The sequence below is a fragment of the Myotis lucifugus genome, unplaced genomic scaffold (genome assembly GCF_000147115.1).
Source record: "Myotis lucifugus unplaced genomic scaffold, Myoluc2.0 scaffold_18, whole genome shotgun sequence".
Lineage (NCBI taxonomy): Eukaryota > Metazoa > Chordata > Mammalia > Chiroptera > Vespertilionidae > Myotis > Myotis lucifugus.
The window spans coordinates 4371479-4379172 of NW_005871066.1; the positions used below are offsets into that span (position 1 = coordinate 4371479).

General features: G+C 40.3%; 1 protein-coding gene across 1 annotated transcript in view; it reads left to right on the forward strand.

Moving 5' to 3' along the window:
• Positions 1-6816, forward strand: part of PSMA2 (proteasome subunit alpha 2) — a 31151-nt gene extending 24335 nt beyond the window's left edge. Inside the window, exon 9 of the transcript XR_001347460.2 lies at positions 6697-6816. The gene's annotated coding sequence lies outside the window, so the exon portion shown is untranslated. The remainder of the gene's footprint in view (positions 1-6696) is intronic.
• Positions 6817-7694: the final 878 nt, after the last annotated feature.

The following is a 7694-nucleotide window of genomic DNA, read 5'->3' on the forward strand; positions in this document are numbered from 1 at the left end:
TACTTTCCTTACTGGCAGATTTACAATTAGATTGACGGTACCCAGTCCCCTTTTCCTCATGACTATCAGGATATGAAAAACAGCTTCTCTTTATAAAATGTCTGGCACACCACGCTTGTGGTCTTTGAATATCATTTCTCCCAAGGGAACCAGAAGTCCCAGTGAACCTGGGACATCTTGCCTTGCCAACCAGCAACAAAGCCCTTGGTGATTACCAGGATCATGACAATAGGGCCCAACAATTAACCTGAGTAAAGCCCCACTTAGCAAAGATAGCACATTAACTGCAATGGGTTGAATCACATCAAATATGTTTAAGTCTATTAATTTATAATGATACAACAACAACAACAACCTTATGGCTCACCTTGGGTGGACACTAAGGAACCAAAACATTGTTGAAAAACTTGGTGAATAAAGAGAAATTCTCAACCACTTAGCCTATCTTTTCCATATGATATAAACCCAAGCTATCAATGTAGTTGATGAGGGATAAATTCTCTTTATAAAAGTATTCCAGCTAATAAAGAGAAAATGATTTAGAGTTAAATTAGAGTACCACTATTTTGCAAGTGCTCAGTTTTAATGAAGCTAGTCAATGATCCTAGTGGCTAATAACATGATAAAAGGAGAAATAGTATAGATTAAATAGACAAGTAGGTAGATGGATAAATAGATAATAGATACTCTAGATGCATGGATGGATCAATAGATATAGATAGATGGATAGATTATCTGCATCTAACTCCAAGCTCCAAAACTGTGGGAAATCCTCCAGGATTTAAAGAGAAGAAGATTCAGTTTATTCTACAACATAGAAATATATAAAAAGTACATATGAATAATAAAAGATGTAAGAGAAATATCAACACTAATAAAATATTGATATATAAATATTAACATCAATTTATCACTGAATATATTTTGACTAGAAGCCCGTTGCATGAAGATTTGCACAATTGGCCTTCCTTCCCCTGGCTGCCGGCACCGGTTTTCCTCCGGCACCCAGGACCCAGGCCTTTGGTCCGGCTGCAGCGGAGAAGCCAAGCCTCTTCAGTCTTCAGTCTTCAGTCTTCGCTCCGTGCCTGTGTATGCAAATTAACCACCATCTTTGTTGGGTTAATTTGCATATTCATCTGATTGGCTGGTGGGTGTAGCAGAGTGACACCAATTTGCATGTTTCTCTTTTATTAGTGTAGATTGTGATCAAAACAATTTAAAAAGTTATAAAACCTGTGAATATTGAATATCCAGAGAATAACATTCAAGAATTAGAAACACTCATTCAAATCAAACAAACAGACACCACTGATCAGCCCCAGGAAGATTTTCTGCTCCTTACAATGCTCTCATGCTCTTCTCCAAGTGCCACTTTCATACTTGTTCTCTCTTCACCGGGTGGGGTAAATATAAGCAACTCACAGAGCTAAAAGAGCCACTTAATGTGCAGATATTGAGCACACTATATGGTTCTGGGGTTTCTCACCGTTGGCACTATTGACATTTTGGGCTGGATAATTCTTGGCTGTCAAGAGTCTGTATTATAGGATATTTAAGTGCACCCTGGCCTCTATTCACTAGATGGCAGTAACATTCCAGTTGTCTGCTATCCCCTAGCCCAGCTAGACACTAGTTCCTGACAATCAAAAATGTCTCCAGATATTGACAGCTGTCCCCTGGGGGATGAGGAATTGCCCCTGATTGGGAATCATTGTTCTACCAGCTGTGGGCAAACTATGGCCCGCGGGCCGGATCCGGCCCATTTGAAATGAATAAAACTAAAAAAAAAAGACCGTCCCCTTTTATGTAATGATGTTTACTTTGAATTTATATTAGTTCACACAAACACTCCATCCATGCTTTTGTTCCGGCCCTCCGGTCCAGTTTAAGAACCCATTGTGGCCCTCGAGTCAAAAAGTTTGCCCACCCCTGTTCTAGACTGTGCATGGTTTAAGAAACAAACAGAAGACACTTTTGAGTGGAGCAAGAAAGAAAGCAATTTTTTTTAATTGCTAATTCTCATTACTAACAAAGTCAGGGACTAGGCATTGGGATCTCTGCTTTAGCGACTGCACAAAGTTACACTGATTTATGTGTCTGATTTTGGGTGTCTGCACAATAAAAGGTGACTTCACTTCAGACTATTTGCTGCCACCTTTCATACGTTGTATGGGTGCATTTCATTGGTGGAACCCAAATCACTTGCCAAACTCTAGTTGCAGGGGCAGTCAAGAAATGTGGTGGTGCCCACCTGGCATGGTTCATTGGTTGAGCTTTGACCTATGAACTAGGAGGTCATGGTTCAATTCCAGGTCAGAGCACATGCCCCGGTTGTGGGCTTGGTCCCCAGTAGGGGGTGTGCAGGAGGCAGCAGATAGATGATTCACATCATTGATGTTTCTATCTCTCTCCCCTTCTCCCCTCCTCTGTGAAATAAAATATATATATATATAATAAAAAATAAAAGTTTGAGCACAGTTAGCCACCAGAAGCCCTTCTTAGTAGATATCTTCTTCCTCAGGGTCTAGAGATATAACTTGAACCTAAGAGACTTAGGTTCTCTGTGATGCCAACCCCTTCACTATGCTATCAAGTCTCTGTTATAATATGTAAAAATGGTTGAAGGTGGCCCTTGGTGTCATTGACTAGAATTTAGTCAGCTTCTTGCCTGATAATTCTAGATGTTAAGAACTTCTGTTAAGAAGATAGCCCCTATAGAAGCATGGAACAGACTGTCAAATCTCAGAGGGAAGGCAGGGGGAGAGGAGGGGTGTGGAGGATGGGAAGAGATCAACCAAAGAACTTGTATACATATATGCATAACCCATGGTCACAAACAGGGGGCGGGGGAGGCAGAAAGGGTCAGGGGGGAAAAAAGGGACATATGTAATACTTTCAACAATTAAGACTTAAAAATAAAAGAAGATAGTCCCTAAATTTTGGAGAGTGATGTAATTAAATTTTAGTTGATTAGCATCTTCTAAAACTTTATTTTAATGAATTTATTGAGGTGACATTGGTTAATAAAAAAGATTTAGATTAAGCTTAAAATATTAAGAGAATCAAAACCATTATGTTAATAATTTTATAATAAGGAATCTGGATATGTTTGTAAGAATGGTCTATTAAGTAGTCAGCCATGTCAACAAGTTAAAAATGTGTTAATTGAGTAATTGATTTAGATTTAGAATTTCTAGGTTGAAATTTTTCTAAAGTTATACATGATAAAATCATTCAAGAAAATCTGAAGTTCTTATTTATAAATTTGGCCTATTAAAATATGTAGTTCGATATTTATATATTTAGGAAAAGGTTATTTGTTCAATCAGATAATTATATTATTTAAAAGATCAGTTGTCTGACTTTTAAAAATTTATGCATATTTGAAATTTTGAAATTAGTTTTTTAGGTAGGACCAAATATGAACCAAAGGCCCCTTATTTGGGATGGGGGTATTTATTGCTTTAAAAAATTTCCCCCCTTTTAATTGGATTTATTGGGATGACAAAATTATACAGGTTTCAGGAACGCAATTCTACAACATGCCATCTGTACACTGTATTTACTGTGTGTTCACCACTCCAAGTAAAGTCTCTGTCCATCACCATTATCCCCCCATATTCTCCTCCACCTGTCCCCTTGCTGCCCTCCCCCTGGCAATCACCACATGTTATTTGTGTCCATGAGATGAGTTTCTCTTTTTGTTTTCCCCCACTGTTCCCTTAAATGTGATTGTTAAAGCATTTTAGACACATGTAGAATAAGATATATAGATTGAACTTAAAATTTAAGGAAGAACCAAATCTTTTGAATGTGTAAGCTTATTAAATTAAATTTCAATTTTAAATACCAAAATTAATCTCAGATTAATCTTTTATGTCTCAGGCACTCTTCTTGAAGGCATTGTACCTCCTTCCCACCCCCACTACCTGTAAAACTTCAAATACATTCATTAGAGAAATAACAAAAAAGTTCACTGGTGTAACCAACAGGAAGGCAGATGAATTTAAGAAAGGATAGAGACAACCCGTTTAGTGAAGCAACTCTTAATAGCAATTATGAAGTCAATGTATTTCACAATAGACTCTTTAGTGCTGGCTATAAACGCATCTCAGAATATCTGCTAATTAACTTATGCAAAGGAAGCCCTTCAACTTTCAAAACTTCAACCTTGGGGACAGGGCTTAATCAATATATTGCTCATGAAAAATTCAGAATAAGAATTTATCTCTTTGGCTTGGAATGTAATTATTGTTTTATTATAATTGATACATACCTATTTTTATAGATTCTGGACATTCCTAACTATAGAACTGGTTTTAGATAGCAAAAGTGAACAAATATATTCAATGGAAAAACTAACCACATATAATAAAATATTGATATATGAATATTCTTCAGTTATAGAAAATTAATGTAATTACAGAATTTTATATACTAGTACATACTAGGGGCCCAGTGCACCAATTTGTGCACCTTGAAAGGAACTGTGGGCTGCGAGCCTGCGGTAGGCACAGGGGTGGGTCTCGGCCTACCCTCTGCGCCCCCGTCCGGCCCCTCCCACCATGGCCCCCAGCCCCTTGTCTGCCAGCAGCCCCGCTCCCACCGCTGCCGCTCCCATGCACTGAGAGTGCGGGTCCCGCTTGCACCCGCTGATGGCATGGAGCGATTGGGACCTGCACCAGCAGCCAGTGTGAGTGGCGGCTGCTGCTCTGATCACCCCTCAGGAGCAGGGGGAGGTGGAGAAGCCCTCAGGGGTGATCAGGGCCAGTAGCTGCTTGCACCTGCTGATGGTGCCAAGTGATCAAGACTGGCACCAGGCACCAGTAGCGGGTGCAAGCGGGGCCGGCGTTGGCAGCAGGTGTGAGTGCCAGGCAGGACCACGGTGTGCAGGAGCAAAGAATTTTCAGTAACCACCAGAGGCTCGCCTTGATGACAGTGATTGGCGCCCCGCCTTGGTCTGGTGCCCCCGCTCACCTGCTCCACCATTCTGCCACAGCCAACACCCGCCATGTTCCTCCCTGCCCCCTGGTGGTCAGTGCACGTCATAGTGACTGGTTGTTCTGTTGTTCTGGTTGTTCCAACATTTGGTCTATTTGCATATTAGCCTTTTATTATATAGGATATATACACATATATACAAATACATACCTATTTCCTCATTGCAATTGTGAAAATTTATGTCTTTTTTGCATGTGCATCTTGGTTTCTTTTCTAAAATCAGGGAAGGATCTTGGTTCGGCCTTTCTAAGGGGTGGGGCAAAGTGGTGCATCAGAGGAGTGATGCTGCTTTATGTCTTTTTTCCTAAATGGGCTTCAGATTCTTCATCTAAAGCATCTCAAGCTTCTGGCCCTTTAAATACAGTTCCTCATGTTGTGACCCAACCATAAAATTATTTTCGTTGCTACTTCATAACTGTAATGTTGCTACTGTTATGAATCGTAATGTAAATATCTGATATGCAGGATGGTCTTAGGCGACCCCTGTGAAAGGGTTGTTCGACCGCCAAAGGAGTCGCGACCCACAGATTGAGAACCGCTGTCTTAAAGGGAGGGGATTAAAAATGACCTTAGAAGGATGCCCTGAAACTCGTGGGATATCGTTCTTGGATTTAAAACCTGGTTTGCTATTCAGGAATTGTCCCTTTTTGGTGGTAAAAGCAGTGGGAAAATTGTAATGACTCCACTCATGGCTATTTGAACAGCCCCCATTTAGGACATTTAGGTGGCATAGACTTTTCCTCAAAGCACAGCTACTTAACCTTGGAGAAGAAGCCAAACCTTAGTTTCTATCTGTGAGATGGCAGAATTCAGTGATCAGGAACTTAGGACATTGTCTGACATGTAACACAGTGCTTAGCACTATGGCAATAAGAAAGAGACTCTGCTAATCATTAGTAAAAACAAACAACAAACAAACACATCCTTGTTTAGCAAGACCGTAAAGTGATCCAAGGCTCTGCTTAGGAATTTCAAGGCTCTCCTTTCCATAACTTCCCCACTTGGTGTTGATACCCCACCTCCTAACTTCTATTTTATTTATTTATTTATTTATTTATTTATTTAAATTGATCGGATTTTTATTTCCAATAATGACCATTCCCTTTGTAAGAATTTTGAATCTAGGGGGGGGGCGTAGTCACAAATAAAATGATTCCACATATGTCAGCAGAATATAAATGAGAAAGGTAGATGAATGGGCAGCATGATGGAGAGAGACATATTTCTCCATAACCTGGGCTTAGTTCTCATGCTGGGATATGGGTGTCACCCTGAGGAATAGTCAGTTTGGTGGTTCAAGGCAACTTGAATGCCTGGGAATTCCTAAAAAATCCTTTTCAAACTCTACTTTTGGAATATGATCTGAACAGGGCTGGGGCCCTCTGTTCCCTGGGACTAGTCCTTCAGTAGTTTTTGCCTCTATTTTTGAGAGACCAAAAGCAGAGTACTTCACCCGTCCCAAGCCAGAGGTTTTGCAGCATCTCTAAAAGGAAAGATGAAGGTGTATTTGCCGGTGTAGAGTGAGCTAATCACTTTTTTCCCCTGTTGTTTTTGTTTTTGCTTTTTTCCTCTTGAATTTGGATAAACAGTGATCGGTAAGGATTTTGCACAATTAATCACCAAGTGTGTAGCTCAGAGCAGAAGTTCAGCAAATACGTGTTCTTTGGACGTCTAAATCCAAACTTCTCTTCACAGCAAGTGAGGAACAGATGGCGGTGGTGTGCAAGGAGTCGCCAAAGGAGTATCTTCAACTTTTCAAGGACAAACAAGAAGAGCTCTTCTTTTTAGATTAAATGTCCAATATCTCAGAATGAATTCCTTCCCTTGCTCTCCTCCCTTGTCTCTCTCGATCTTAAGAGATAATCTCCTACATTTAGTCTCTTGTTCTAAGTCATTGTTCTGGAGTATGGTCCACAGGTCACCTGTTACTAACTTATCCAGGGCACTTACGAAACTGAGGTTTCTCAGCCTCAGTTAAGACTTGGACTAAGTTCTTTTGTAAAACAAACTCTTGAGCTGATTCTCAGTGCCTCAAACTTTGACATTCAATGCGCTAGGTACAAACAACTCCACAATTTTAAATATACAAACACTTAAGAGGGATACATGGCTTTAGGCCAAAAAAGTTGAATTTAAATTCCCTATTTCAGGCATTCAGGAAGAAATAGGACAGGCAGTAGAGTGCCTGAGACACTTGTCAGAACCCTGGCAGTGATACCCAAGTCGTTATTCACCTTCTCTGCCTACTTATAAAACTGGCCTCACGAGGCCGAGTGATTTCTGGCACCCCACTCCTTCTGCAAACTATTTCTGGGGTTAGAGTGACCTCTTAAGAAATGAGTTATTCAGATGTAACACATCTTTCAGAAGGCATACTTAAAAGTCTTCAGAGAAGGGTGAGCTATGGAGTAATTACCAACCGAATCCTAACTTTAAAAAACATATTCTTTGATTGATTCTAGAGAGGAAGGGAGAGGGAAACATCAATGAGGAGAGAGAATCATTGATTGGATGCCTTTTGCATGCCTCCCACCAGGGACTGAGCCCACAACCTGGGCATGTGCCTGATCGGGACTTGAACCGTGACCTCCTAGTTCATAGGTCGACACTCAACAACCGAGCCACACTCGCTGGGCCAAATTCTAACTTTTAATTTGAGTATGCTGACTTAAAAATTTTAGAAAATAAAAAGG